Source organism: Trachypithecus francoisi, unplaced genomic scaffold (assembly GCF_009764315.1).
Source record: "Trachypithecus francoisi isolate TF-2019V2 unplaced genomic scaffold, Tfra_2.0 Lachesis_group14, whole genome shotgun sequence".
Classification (NCBI taxonomy): domain Eukaryota; kingdom Metazoa; phylum Chordata; class Mammalia; order Primates; family Cercopithecidae; genus Trachypithecus; species Trachypithecus francoisi.
In genome coordinates this window covers 43,252,928-43,267,152 of record NW_022681459.1, presented here as the reverse complement: position 1 = coordinate 43,267,152, position 14,225 = coordinate 43,252,928, and positions in this window count along the sequence as shown.

Genomic DNA, 14,225 nt, shown 5'->3' with positions numbered 1-14,225 from the left:
CCAAAGTGGTGGGATTGCAGGCTTCAGCCACCAAGCCCAGTCTTACTCTGCTTTCTTTTCTTTTTTCATTTTTTCTTTGTTTTTGAGATAGAGTTTTGTTCTTGTTGCCCAGGCTGCTGTGCAATGGCACGATCTTGGCTTGTTGCAACCTCCGCCTCCTGGGTTCAAGCAATTCTTCTGCCTCAGCCTCCCGAGTAGCTAGGATTTCAGGCATGTGCCACCACACCTGGCTAATTTAGTATTTTTAGTAGAGTCGGGGTTTCTCCATGTTGATCAGGCTGGTCTCGATCTCGCGACCTCAGGTGATCCGCCCTCCTCGGCCTCCCAAAGTGCTGGGATTACAGATGTGAGCCACTGCACCTGGCTTACTCTGCTTTCTTTAGCTCCTTTCCCTTCCCTTGCTCTTTGCGCTGGCCCTGAGCAAATTTTCTAGAATGGAGGCTGCTTACTCTGTAGCATTTTTCCTAACTGACTTCCTTTATGGTTTCCCTAGGCTGTCAGTTAAATCACCACTCCATCAGAAGCCAAACAGCCTCTTTTTCTCTTGACACTTCTCTCTGAGAACCCTTCTTTTTCTCCTTTTTTTTCCTTCCTGCAGCTCCAGGCCTCTCCCTTTGACTTCCCTGTCCCTTTTTCTCCCCATCATCCTCCCTGAGGACATCAGCCCTAGGAACCTTCCCACAAGCGTAGTATTTGTAGTATTCCCGTTTCTAACACTCACTTTACATCCCATGATTCTTTTCTGAGCACATAAAAGTAGCAATCCAGGCCGGGCGCGGTGGCTCAAGCCTGTAATCCCAGCACTTTGGGAGGCCGAGATGGGCGGATCACGGGGTCAGGAGATGGAGACCATCCTGGCTAACACAGTGAAACCCCGTCTCTACTAAAAAATACAAAAAACTAGCCGGGCGAGGTGGCGGGCGCCTGTAGTCCCAGCTACTGGGGAGGCTGAGGCAGGAGAATTGCTTGAACCCGGGTGGCAGAGGTTGCGGTGAGCCGAGACTGAGCCACTGCATTGCACTCCAGCCTGGGTGACAGAATGAGATTCCATCTCAAAAAAAAAAAAAAAAAATTCCAAGATTTCTAGGCCTTTTAGAATCCTGGTAAGCGAAGCCATTGTCTACCCAGAAACCACTACTAAATATGAAATTGTTACCTAAGAGCCCAGGAGTATCCAGTCTAGCATTCTCCTGTTTGCCCATTAGCAAAATATTTGATTTAGCACATCACTACATAAACAGCAAAACTCTGGGAAGAGAAAGGTTTTTTTTTTTTTTTTTTTTTTTTTGAGACAGAGTCTCGCTCTGTTGCCCAGGCTGGAGTACAGTGGCCGGATCTCAGCTCACTGCAAGCTCCGCCTCATGGGTTTACGCCATTCTCCTGCCTCAGCCTCCCGAGTAGCTGGGACTACAGGCGCCCACCACTTCGCCCGGCTAGTTTTTTGTATTTTTTAGTAGAGACGGGGTTTCACCGTGTTAGCCAGGATGGTCTCGATCTCCTGACCTCGTGATCTGCCCGTCTCGGCCTCCCAAAGTGCTGGGATTACAGGCTTGAGCCACTGCGCCCGGCTTTTTTTTTTTTTTTTTTTTAAAGAAACTTGGTTTCGGCCGGGCGCTGTGTCTCATGCCTGTAATCCCAGCACTTTGGGAGGCCGAGGTGGGCGGATCACCTGAAGTCAGGAGTTTGAGACCAGCCTGATCAACATGGAGAAACCCCGTCTCTGCTAAAAAACACAAAATTAGCCGGGCGTGGTGGTGCGCGCCTGTAATCCCAGGTACTCGGGAGGCTGAGGCAGGAGAATCGCTTGAACGTGGGAGGCAGAGGTTGCAGTGAGCTGAGATGGCACCACTGCACTCCAGCCTGGGCAACAAGAGTGAAACTCCATCTCAAAAAAAAAAAAAAAAAAGAAAGTTGGTTTCATTTTCCATTAAGGTGAAAGCTAACATCTGGGTTCAATTCAGTTCTTAGCCTACACATTCTTGCTTTCTTTCTGTTTTGTCTGCTATTTTGAGGTGTTTTAGACATAGCTATGTTTAAGTGCAAGGTGCAATGTAGACACGTGTTGGCTAACTTTGGGTTGCTTATCACTAAAAAGATTTTCTTTTCATGTCTTCAAGTTTTGCTTCTTCTCTACCCTCACCGTTATTTTTGCAAAATTTATTCTAGCTCCTAAGTAATCAAAACATGCAGTGCTTTGGAAAGGAGGGAAAGTCACGTGTGGTCTGAATCGTAACAGCAGAAGAAGAACTGGCATTTGTGCATCCTTCCTCGTGGTGCCAGTCAGAGCTGTTGTCTGAAAGCAATACCATCAACTGTGGGTAACTTGAGCAGAGAAGGAATGGACCAAAAGGTAATTTCCAGGAAGCCTGAAGAACCAGGCTTGGACAGAACCAGGTTTGGACAACAGGCCAAACACCAAGGCTGTCCAGGCACACAGGACACCAGCCAGGACCAGTGTCAGGAACAGCCTGGCTGATAAGCCCCTATGGGTACTGCCTCTAGGGACACTTGCCTATGTTTCTGTGTATCAGCTTTAACCATCTCTACCTTTGTGGGCCTCCCTCCAGAGTTGAAGACTTGGGAGGAGTTTCCAGTGGGTAAACTGGGCTATTTGTCCATGCGCACACTACCCCGGGGGAAGAGGGAATGCTGGTTCAGTCTTTTGTGGAGGAAGACGCACCCCTTCCCGACACCTGGGTGTCCTCACTGAGGAAGACTCACAAATAGGATGAGGGGTTGGGGAGAGTGCAACCAAAGCAATGGCCCAAGTCCAATCTAGCCCACCCTTTCATAGCCCGGTATCCATGTGCAACCCTCTTCCAGGAGGAGCTCCCAGAAGCCACGCGCCTCCCTGCCCATATTGCCTGTCAGAACTTTCGGTAATTGGGATCAGTTAATGACCCCAGCCAACGCTTCAGCTCCCCTCTTTCTGTTTGCCTGATGGAGCAAGGAGACAAAATACCAGGTGTCTCTATTCACTTCCCTTTCACCATGTCTCCTTGTGCAAGCACTTCCCCTTGGGTACTGAAGTCTGGAAACCAGCCGAGAACAGATTCATGAAGACAGGAAGCAAAAAACTCGAATGGATCATTCAGTATAACTATACCCACTTCCACCTCCTGCTTCTTAGCTCTGTGTATTCTGGCTATGGGAGAGGTCAAACCATGTGTTGGTTGCTGATTCAGAGCGTATTTTACATCCTGCCACCTAGCGCACCAATCTCTGAATGTGTTATAACTGTGTCTTTGGAAGCCCATGCCATGTCACTGTTCTGTGACTTCTGGATAATGGGGTGTGTGATGAGATGATTGAAACCCATGACAGTAAGTCCATTGCCTGCTTCTTTTTCTTTTTTTGATACAGAGTTTCAAAGGCTGTGTTGCGCAGGCTGGAGTGCAGTGGTGCGATCTCAGCTCACTGCAACCTCCAACTCCCGGGTTCACGCCATTCTCCTGCCTCAGCCTTCTGAGTAGCTTGGACTACAGGCATGCGCCACCATGCCTGGCTAATTTTTGTATTTTTAGTAGAGACAAGGTTTTGCCATCTTGGCCAGGTTGGTCTCGAACTCCTGACCTCAGGAGATCCGCCTGCCTTGGCCTCCCAAAGTGCTAGGATTACAGGAGTGAGCTACTGCTTCAAGCCATTGCCTGCTTTTTTCACTGTAAAATAATGTTTGTAAGACACATTGGTGATCTTTAAGGTGCTCTTTTTTTTTGACACAGGGTCTGCTCTGTCCCCCAGAGTAGAGTGTGGTGGCACAATCACAGCTCAATGCGGCCTCCAACTCCTGGGCTCAAGTGATCCTCCCACCTCAGCCTCTTGAGTAGCTGGAACTACAAGCACACACCACAATGCCTGGCTAATTTTGAAATTTTTAATAAAGACAGGGTCTCACTATGTTGTCCGGGCTAGTCTTGAATTCCTGGCCTGAAGCAATCCTCCTGCCTTGGCCTCTCAAAGTGGTGGGATTACAGGTTCACTTGTTTGTTTGTTTGTTTGTTTGTTTTGTTTGTTTTTTTTTTTGAGGCAGAGTCTCGCTCTGTCGCCCAGGCTGGAGTGCAGTGGCGCGATCTCGGCTCACTGCAAACTCCACCTCCCGGGTTCACGCCATTCTCCTGCCTCAGCCTCCTGAGTAGCTGGGACTACAGGCACCCGCCACCACGCCCAGCTAATTTTTTTATATTTTTAGTAGAGATGGGGTTTCACTGTGTTAGCCAGGATGGTCTCGATCTCCTGACCTTATGATCCACCCACCTCGGCCTCCCAAAGTGCTGGGATTACAGGCTTGAGCCACCAAGCCCAGCCGTTTGTTTGTTTGTTTTGTTTTGAGACAGAGTTTCATTCTTGTTACCCAGGCTGGACTGCAGTGGCATGATCTTGACTCACTGCAACCTCAGCCTCCCAGGTTCAAGCAATGCTCCTGCCTCACCCTCCTGAATAGCTGGGATTACAGGAACCCATCACAATGCCTGGCTAATTTTTTTATTTTTAGTAGAGACGGGATTTCACCATGTTGGCCAGACTGGTCTCAAACTCCTGACCTTAGGTGATCCACCCACCTCGGCCTCTCAAAGTGTTGGGAATATAGGTGTGAGCCACTGCACCCAGCACAGGTGTGGTTTTTCTTGTTGTTGTTTTGTTGTTTTTGTTTCTTGAGACGGAGTCTCACTCTGTAGCCCAGGCTGGAGTACAGTGGCATGATTTCTGCTCACTGCAACCTCTGCCTCCTGGGTTCAAGCAATGCTCCTGCCTCACCCTCCCGAGTAGCTGGGATTACAGGCACCCACCACCATACCTGGCTAATTTTTGTATTTTTAGGAGAGACGAGGTTTCACCATGTTGGCCAGGCTGGTCTCGAACTCCTCACCTCAGGAGATCCACCCGCCTTGGCCTCCCAAAGTGCTGGGATTACAGGCGTGAGCCACCGCACGCAGCCACAGGTGTGTTTTTAGTAGAAACGGTGTTTTGCCATGCTGGCCAGGCTGGTCTGGAACTCCTGACCTCAAGTGATCCACCTGCCTTGGTCTCCCACAGTGCTGGGATTATAGGTGTGAGTCACTGTGCCCAGCCCAAGGCATTCATTAATTTCACATTTCATGTGTAGCAGAATCAAAGAAAGCAAACACAAATCCAGGTTAAGTGTCTATTCCAATGAAAACACAGAGGCATCCCTTTCCTGGTGGGAGAGGTCTAATGTTTAATCTAAGGTCTAATGTAATAAGCCTGCCACCAGGTAACTGGCTGGTCTCCTCAATGACTAGAACTGTAACAGAGACTGAGAGCCGGCATGCTGCGAATTAGGCTCACAACAGTGGCGGTGGTCAGGTCCACTTTGATAAGAGAAGGTTTGTGTTGTTGACAAAGCACAAGATCTCCATTCCTGCCACTATGACCTTTTGTGCAAGGCCTGGGGTGATGGAGAAGGAGGCTCCCTGACATCTGAGGAGGAGATCTTCTCACCCACTAGCCTTTTATGAAGTGGTCTTTTGATAAGAATTCATACGGGACACAAACACACCTCCCAGAAACATTTACCTCCCATGGGTATTGAGAAGAATCCGTGAGCCAGTATATTGGACATGTATGCCACACAATTTGTTTTCAATAAGTAACAGTTACTTTTTGTTTGTTTGTTTGAGACAGTCTCACTCTGTTGCCCAGGCTGGAGTGCAGTGGCTCGATCTCGGCTCACTTCAAACTCCGCCTTCCAGGTTTGCGCCTTTCTCCTGCCTCAGCCTCCCAAGTAGCTGAGACTACAGGTGCCCACCATCACGCCCGGATAATTTTTTGTATTGTTAGTGGAGATGGGGTTTCACCGTGATAGCCAGGATGGTCTCCATCTCCTGACCTCATGATCTGCCCACCTCGGCCTCCCAAAGTGCTGGGATTATAGGTGTGAGCCACCGCACTGGGCCGACAGTTACTATTACTAAATAACAGAATATGTGCAATGTAAAAATATATCCTAAAATTACATTGAAAAAATACAATATAGAGAAAATATAAAGTATACCATTTGTATAGTACATAAAGCAACACTCAGTACAGGCCCTGGCACACAAATAAACCATGCCTATTTTCTAAGAAAGCCGTTATTGATTTTGGTCAAATTCAATACTAGTTACTCTAATCAGGAAAAAATAAAAGATGGTATTTTTATTTAAAATCAAACTTACAATGTCAGGTTCAGTTGCTGTGGTTGCCTAGAACTTTATGGATACATGGTATTTATGGGTCTATGTACATTGGATTGAAGTGGATTCATGTGACGCAGAAAACCACAGAAAGGAAAGTATTTACAGGTTTCTTTGTAAAGGGAAGTGTTTTGTAAGTTAATGCTTTACTTTTATGTGACTTTCTCCACCTAATGATCTAAAACTCCATGGTAGGTGACTGTGGTCACCACTTCACAAAATGGGCAATAAATTTCTTTAATAATCCAATGGATATTATGCGGGTCCAGGGCAGGAAAAAAGGTTGCTCCAACTTTTGTGGAGCTACCATCCCATGTGGATGAAACACAGTGTGTTGCTGACAGAGGCACACGTACAGAGCCACAGGGTAAAACACAGAGCTCCAAGACGCCCATGTTACATGATGGGCGAGCATCTGTGGTTTCCTTCCTCTTAGTCCCTGCGGAAAAAGCCTTGATCCAGAAGGAGAGGGCGTGCTCTTGGTGCATGGGTGGGTGAAGGCTGAACTCTGGGGAAGCAGCTGAGGCTTGAAGGAGAGGCTCTGCGACCAGGGCACGTGCAGGAAATGAAGGAACTCAGATAGGATGAAGGGTTTCAGGTGACTTTTCATGTTGAGCACAGACCTGGTCAAGAAAACTACAAATCAACACTCCTAGGCTCCTAACATTACTGGGAGATCCGCCTCCTTGATATCTCATGAATCACAGAATTTCCCAGATAAATTAGCTCATTTAATTATCCTCTTTGCTACTCTCACTAAACCGGTACATTTCCCCACAGTTTCCTAGTCTTATCACAGATAGTAGAGATGGAAAACCTAAATTACACTCTAATGGATAAAACGTCAGTTCGAAAATCCCAGATTTGCAGCACTTTTCTCTAGCATTACAGAACTTGCCTACACAGCTTCACCGCCATCAGACTTTCATCCCAAGTCTGGCTTGACACTTCCCTGCAGTTCTCTTTCTACCATTTCATGTGTGTGTGTGCACGCTATTGCAAATGCCTTGGTTGTCCAAGATCTGTATGTTTCACCGCCCCCCCGACCCCACCATGTATGTTATTATGGTAGCAGTCACATAATTGGCTCCCAGTAAACATTTACTTGCAGTTTGAGAAAAATTTATGGGTGAAGATACCCAAGTGCTATTCCTGTGTTCTCTGCTTCTGGGTGACCCACAGTGAAATCCCTTGGTCTCAGTGTTAATGTTCCCAGTACTTTCTGTTCAATGTGAAAAGGATCCATGAATTGTCTCCCACACAAACCAGTCATGCAGGGCAAGATTTATTTCTAAGTGTTTCTTGTCGCCTTTGAAGTGGATTGGAGGAGCTAGGCTTTTGCCTCCCTCCACTGATACCTAAACTTTAACCACTGGACATTCATTCACCTGTACTGAGTATGTCATTTGTCCTATGCCCTTTTAAAATGGCCTTTCCATGAGCAGTAAAGAATCCTAAGTAAAGAACACAGATGACTATGTTGCCCAGGCTGGTCTTGAACTCCTGGTCCCAAGTAATCCTCAGCCTCTCCAAATGCTGAGATTACAGGTATGAGCCACTGCACCCAGCCTAGACTTGCCATATATACATATACTTTTTTATTTTTTATTTTTTTTGAAACAGAGTCTCGCTCTTGTTGCCAAGGCTGGAGTGCAATGGTGCGATCCCAGCTCACTGCAACCTCCGCCTCCCGGGTTCAAGTGATTCTTCTGCCTCAGCCTCCCAAGTAGCTGGGATTACAGGCGCCTGACACCATGCCCGGCTATTTTTTGTATTTTTTTTAGTAGACACGGGATTTCATCACGTTGGCCAGGCTGGTCTCAAACTCCTGACTTGAGGTAATCCGCCCGACTTAGCCTCTCAAAGTGCTGGGATACAGGCGTGAACCACCACGCCTGGCCTAGATTTGCATTTTTGAAAGAGCCCTGTGGTGGCTGCGTGGAAGATTCACCATCAAACCGGGGAGTGACTGTGCTGAGCCGGACCCTGTCTGAAGGTGGCTGAGAGCACACTGGAAAAGTCAGAGCTGTGATTTGCGCCAATGTGAAAGGATATAGAGCTGTGGGAAATCACATGAGGCAGACACTTCGAGGACGGGAATGACCTGGGGAAAAGGCATGATGGATTCACGGGCCCCTTTGCTCACACCGCATCTGCTATGTGTTCTGGGTGCCTGAAGAGCAGACGGCAGGGGGTGGGTAGTGCACGCTCATGGAAGGAATCGTCTGGGGTTGGTAAAGACTTGGGCATACTTCACTGCCAAAAGGGGAGCACCAGTGGAGAGAGTCTGAACATGGTTTTGAATAATGCACAGGAGCCAGGAAGGCAGAGGAGAGGGAGTGATCCCAGTGAAACAAGTATTAAAAAAGTCTTTGGGACTAAAACTCTTTGGAACAAACGTATGCCTGCGTAGGGAAGTTCTGGACTCAGGCTGGCTTCATGGCACAGTCTCTGTGGAGCAGGCACTTGCAAAGTCTCAGGTATGGCTTTCTCAGCAAGTGGCAAGCTGGACACCTGAGTCCTACAAAGTCCTATCTACTTTTAGCCACATTTTACTTTTGTGTCACTAGATCCAAAAGAGGCAAGTATGCCCTGTCCCAGGCTGGGGGGACAAAGCCAGCCTCGCATGGAAGGAAAGGAGATGAGCGCTGTGGCTCTCAGTGGGAAACCTCCTCCTGGAAGAGTCCTGGTAGCTCTGACCCCCACAGCCATTTGTTCTCACCTCTCTTCTAGTGCCTGTCACACTGCACTGTCATCCTTGATTTACTTAACAAATAATAATCTGCCTTCCTCACCAGCACTGAGCTTCCTCAGTGTGTAAGTAGAGTTAGTCATCTCAGCTCCCTCTGGGGCTACGGCCATGCTCGAGGAAGTTGACCAAGATTGGAAATGAATGAGTGCGCGCTGCTTCCCCATCTCCAGACGCCACAGTCTCCCGCCTAGATTAAGGCGCTAAGTAATAACTGGGAGCCTACCTGGACTCTTGCCTTCCTCCCTGCTGTTTGCTGTTTTGGGGAGAGACCAGAGCCACACTTCTAACGTGCAAATCCTTTCACGTCTCTCCCTGCCCCAAACCCTTCAAATGCTCGCCTTTGTGCTTGGAATGACTTCCAAACTCTTTATTTATTCTTTATATTCTTTATTTTATTTTTTGAGACAAGGTCTCACTCTGCTGCCCAGGCTAGAGTGCAGTGGTGTGATCACGGCTTACTGTAGCCTCAACCTCCCAGGCTTAAGCCTCCCAACTAGCCAGGACTGCAGGCGTGTGCCACCACAAATTTTTTATTTGTTTTTATTATTTTATTTATTTATTTATCTATTTATTTTGAGACAGGGTCTTGCTCTGTCAGCCAAGCTGGAGTCCAGTGGTACTATTGCAGCTCACTGCAGCCTCAACCTCCTGGGCTCAAGCAATCTTCTTGCCTGAGCCTCCTGAATAGTGGAAACTACAGGTGTGTGCCACCACCACACCCAAGTAATTTTAAAATTATTTGTAGAGAGAGAGCTTCCCTATGTTGCCCAGGCTGGTCTCGAACTCCTGGACTAAGTGATCCTTCTGCCTTAACCTCCCAAAGTGCTAGGATAACAGGCCCCAGATGCTTTAAACTGACAGGTAAGGTCATTTGTGGTCTGGCCAACTCATGCCTGCTCCCCACCTAGAGCTCCATACTCTAGTCCTCACAAGTGCCTTTAGTTCACCCAGTGTTTCCTCCGTCTTGATTGCCTTTGGTCCTTCACAAAATGAGGCAATGTCCTTAGTTTCTCTGATCCCCATTTCACCTCAGTCATTCCTTCAGGTCTCAGCTGACTGTCTTCCTCTTGCCGTCCCTAACCTTCCAAGAGAAGGCTGGATGCCCCTCTGCTGGGCTTTCCTGGAGCTCTGCACTTCCCTCATGTAGCACTTGTCAACCCATCTGTATCTGCCCCAGGGCCCGTCAGGGCAGGGGTGCCCCTGCCTAGGTCACTGCGACGCCCTCTGAGCCCAGCACAACACAGAGCACTCAGTACACTGGTGAACACATGGGTCTAGAAGAGATGAAAGGACCGAACAGCAGCCAGCAGAAAAGCAGAGGAAGGAGGAGAGAGAAAGCCTGAGAGTCAGAGAGGCATGAAAAGATGTGATCCTGAGTAGATGACAGGGCACAGATGGAAGGATGCTGGGAGCTGTGTGACACGCGCTGGGTCCCTGTGGCGGATGCGAGGGATCCATCTGTAGATGACTCGTAGGAAGTGTGAAATCCGTGTCAGGAGAGAAGGGAGCTGAAGCAAGCAACTGAAGAGTCACCCCAGGAGAGGACGGAGAGAGAACATGCAGAGGAGAGGGAGCAAGCAGGAGAGGTTATAGGACCAGGACAAGGGCAGCGGTTTTGAGAGCAAGAAGGTCTTGAGCATCCTGATAGGGCCATGGAAAAGCCATGGATAGACAGAGGGAAACATCAGGGACAGGCGGGAACTCCTGAAGCAAGGTCCCAGATGGGTGGCCCCAGAGGGGCTGGGCAACCGGCACAGGTGGCAAGATTAGCTCTGGAAAGGGATAAGGACACCCCTTATTCCTCTCAGACAGCAGGAAGAAAGAACAAAGACCCATATCACGGATGTCCCATGGAGGAAAGCTGAGGGAGCTGACACCTGACAGCCTCTACTCTGCGTGAAGTTGAAGGTTAAAGATTCAGGGAGTCTAGTTCCAGCCCTATCGGTAACTATGTGGCCTTGGGCCATTCGTGGAACCAATCTCCCCAGGCCTCAGAGTGCTCTGAAAACAACCCCATCTATCCTGGTAATTCAACAACCTGGTTTATAGAGACTTCTTAGTTTCCGTAAAAGCATTTATCTGACACACAACACGTATTTCAGCTAAGCTTGCTAAACCTTGAAAGGACCGCCTTCTTGTTGAAGCAGAGCAAGCTTAGGGGGCAATAACAAAGGGCTACCGAAAAAAAAGGGAGGGCCCAGCCGTTTGCCAGCTTCGCCATTTGTGTCCTGGCCTTGATATTTCAAGAAGGGTTTATTCCTTGCACATGCTGGGGTTACAGGTTTACTCTTCGTACATAAGCATGTGGCATGTGTATATTGCATGCCTATGCTACATGCAGCATAAACATTGCTTTGACTACATGTAATCATGTATTAATTTGTCCACAAAAATGTATTGAGCGCCTGCTCTGTGCAAGGCACTGATGAGTGCTCAGGGGAGACAAAATGGATAAAAACCTGACCCGTACTCTGAAACAACACCAGGGTATTAGAGCGCAGCTCTTCGGGAGACACGGAATGTGAACCATATAAGTAATTTTTAAAACGTTAAGTTGTTTGTTAGAGGCAGAGTCTCACGCTGTCGTCCAGGCTGGAGTGCAGTAGCGCGATCATAGCTCACTGTAGCCTCAGACTCCTGAAGTCTGTGATCCTCCCCACTCAGACTTCCTAGTAGCTGGGATGCCAGGTCTGCACCACCACACTCAGCTAATTTTAATTTTTTTTTTTTTTTTTTTGTAGAGGCAGAGTCTTGCTATGTTGCCCCATCTGATCTCGAACTCCTGGGCTCAAGTGATCCTCTTGCCTCTGTCTCCAAAAGTGCTGACATTACAGCTATGAGCCACCATACCCAGCTGATTTTTTTTAATTATTAAGATATTTTATGTGTGTTTATTTTTCTCCAGTAAGCCTTCAAAATCCTGTGTGCATTTTATACCTACAGCACATCTCAATTTGGACTAGCCACATTGCAAACGGCTTGTGACTTCTGTATTTGACAACACAATTTTAAAGTGTACCTCTAAGCTTCAAGGTTAATGTCAAAGGGACATTGGGCAACCTCCACCCCACTGCCTCCCTTGGCACCAATCAGAGGCTGGTTGAAGCAGGGCTGTGCCCAGGAGGCCAGCATTTGTTCCGAGCCTCTCACGACCCAGGAACACTGGCCGTTCCCCCTTCCCCTGATCCTGTGCCCAGCCAGAGGCTGCTGCAACCTCTAGCTGTGCAGTCTCAACAAACGCCCAATCAAACGTCCTCCCCAGGGGAAAGAAGCAAAAAGAGCCATTGCCTTTCTTCGTGGGTCCTGCAAGGTCACCACAAAGTGGTGAGGCTGTTTGTTTCTTGCCTTAGAAGTTCAGTTACAAACGACTTGCAGCTGTGCGTTGTTTTCAGGCCTTTCTCTGGTGCCGTTGTCTCCGACACCCTCCACCCTCATTGTTGCTGTGTTTACTCACAGGAGTGGGCATCTGGGACTTTTTTTTTCTCTTGGCCCAGCGTCCTTTCTTTTGGGAAACAGCCTCATCCCATAGCCCCCATTTCATCTCATTCTGGTGGAGGTGTCAGTCTTAGGGGCCAGCCCCACTCCTACCATGAAGGTGGACACTGACCCATTCCATGCCACTCAGAGGAGCTTTCCCTGGACTTTAAATGTGGAGCAGGAGGTGAGGCATGGTGGCTCACACCTGCAGTCCAAGCACTTCGGGAGACCAAGACAGGAGGAGCGCTTGAGCCCAGGAGTTCGAGACCAGCTCTGGGCAACAGAGCAAGACCCTGTCTCTACAAAAATACAAAAATTACCTGGGTGTGGTGGCACTCGCCTGCAATCCCAGCTGTTTGGGAGGCTGAAGTGGGAGGACTGCCCGAGCTCAGGAGGTCAAGGCTGCAGTGAGCCAAAGTCACACCACTGTACTCTAGCCTGGGTGACAAGGGGAGACCTGTCTCTAAAAAAAACCCAGAAATTAAAATAAACAAATAACTAAATATTGAGCAGAAACAGAGGGGCTGAAGACAATTTGGAGCCATAGCCCAAGATCCACCTAAGTTGAGACCTCCTGTCCTTTTAAAGCCTGGTCGCTGAGCTCTGCCTCTGATTGTACGAGCCCTCCTTCCTGTGCTCCCTCCTTTGCCCTCCTCTTCCCCAGTCAGGTTAGCCAGAATCCATTCCTGTTGCTTATAATCAAAGAAAACTGATAACAATTTTTTTTTCTTTTTTTCAGACCGAGTTTCACTCTTGTTGCCCAGGCTAGACTGCAATGGCACGATCGTGGCTCACTGCAACCTTCACCTCCCAGGTTCAAGTGATTCTCCTGCCTCAGCCTCCCCAGTAGCTGGGATTACAGGTGTGCACCACCATGCCCAGCTACTTTTTGTATTTTTAGTAGAAATGGGGTTTCACCATGTTGGCCAGGTTGGTCTCGAACTCCTGATCTCAGGTGATCTGCCTGCCTTGGTGTCTCAAAGTGCTGGGATTATAGGTGAGAGCTACCATACTCGGACCTGATAACAAAATTGTAATCTTAGTTTTGCCTAAGAAAAAAGATATAGAAGTTAAATATATATATGAATACGGATATTACATATATAATTTCTCTCTTTTTAAAAATTTCTCTTTTTTAAACTATGCTAAATATAAGTTTTTCTAAGGGTAGGCATATAGGTTTGTTCAGTTTTTTTTTTTTTTTTTTTTTTCTTGAGACGGAGTTTGGCTCTTGTTGCCCAGGCTAGAGTGCAATGGCAAGATCTTGGCTCACTGCAACCTCCGCCTCCCGGGTTCAGGCGATTCTCCTGCCTCAGCCTCCCGAGTAGCTGGGATTACAGGCATGCGCCACCACACCTGGCTAATTTTGTATTTTTAGTAGAGATGGGGTTTCGCCATGTTGGTCAGGCTGGTCTTGAGCTCCTGATCTCAGGTGATCCGTCTGCCTCAGCTCCCAAAATGCTGGGACTACAGGCATGAGCCACCGCACCCGCCCTAGTTTTTTTTTTTTTTTTTTTTTTTTTTGTATTTTTTCTTTCTTTTTTTGTATAAACAAGGAGCGTTAGAAGTTTCCTATGCCTCACTGTGCTCCAAAGTCAGTATGTGTTCAGGTAAGATCACATCACCTGCCACCTTTGGCTCAGCAGCCAAGTGGCCAGCAGGATCCAGGAAAGAAGCAGGCAACCTTTTCTCTTGGCTGCTGAAGGAGAGGCTGCCCCTCAGGTAACTTCTTATGAGGCCAACAGTGAGTTGCCCTTTTCCTCCTATTGAGGGACTGGATTTTGAATACTTCAGCATGGTGG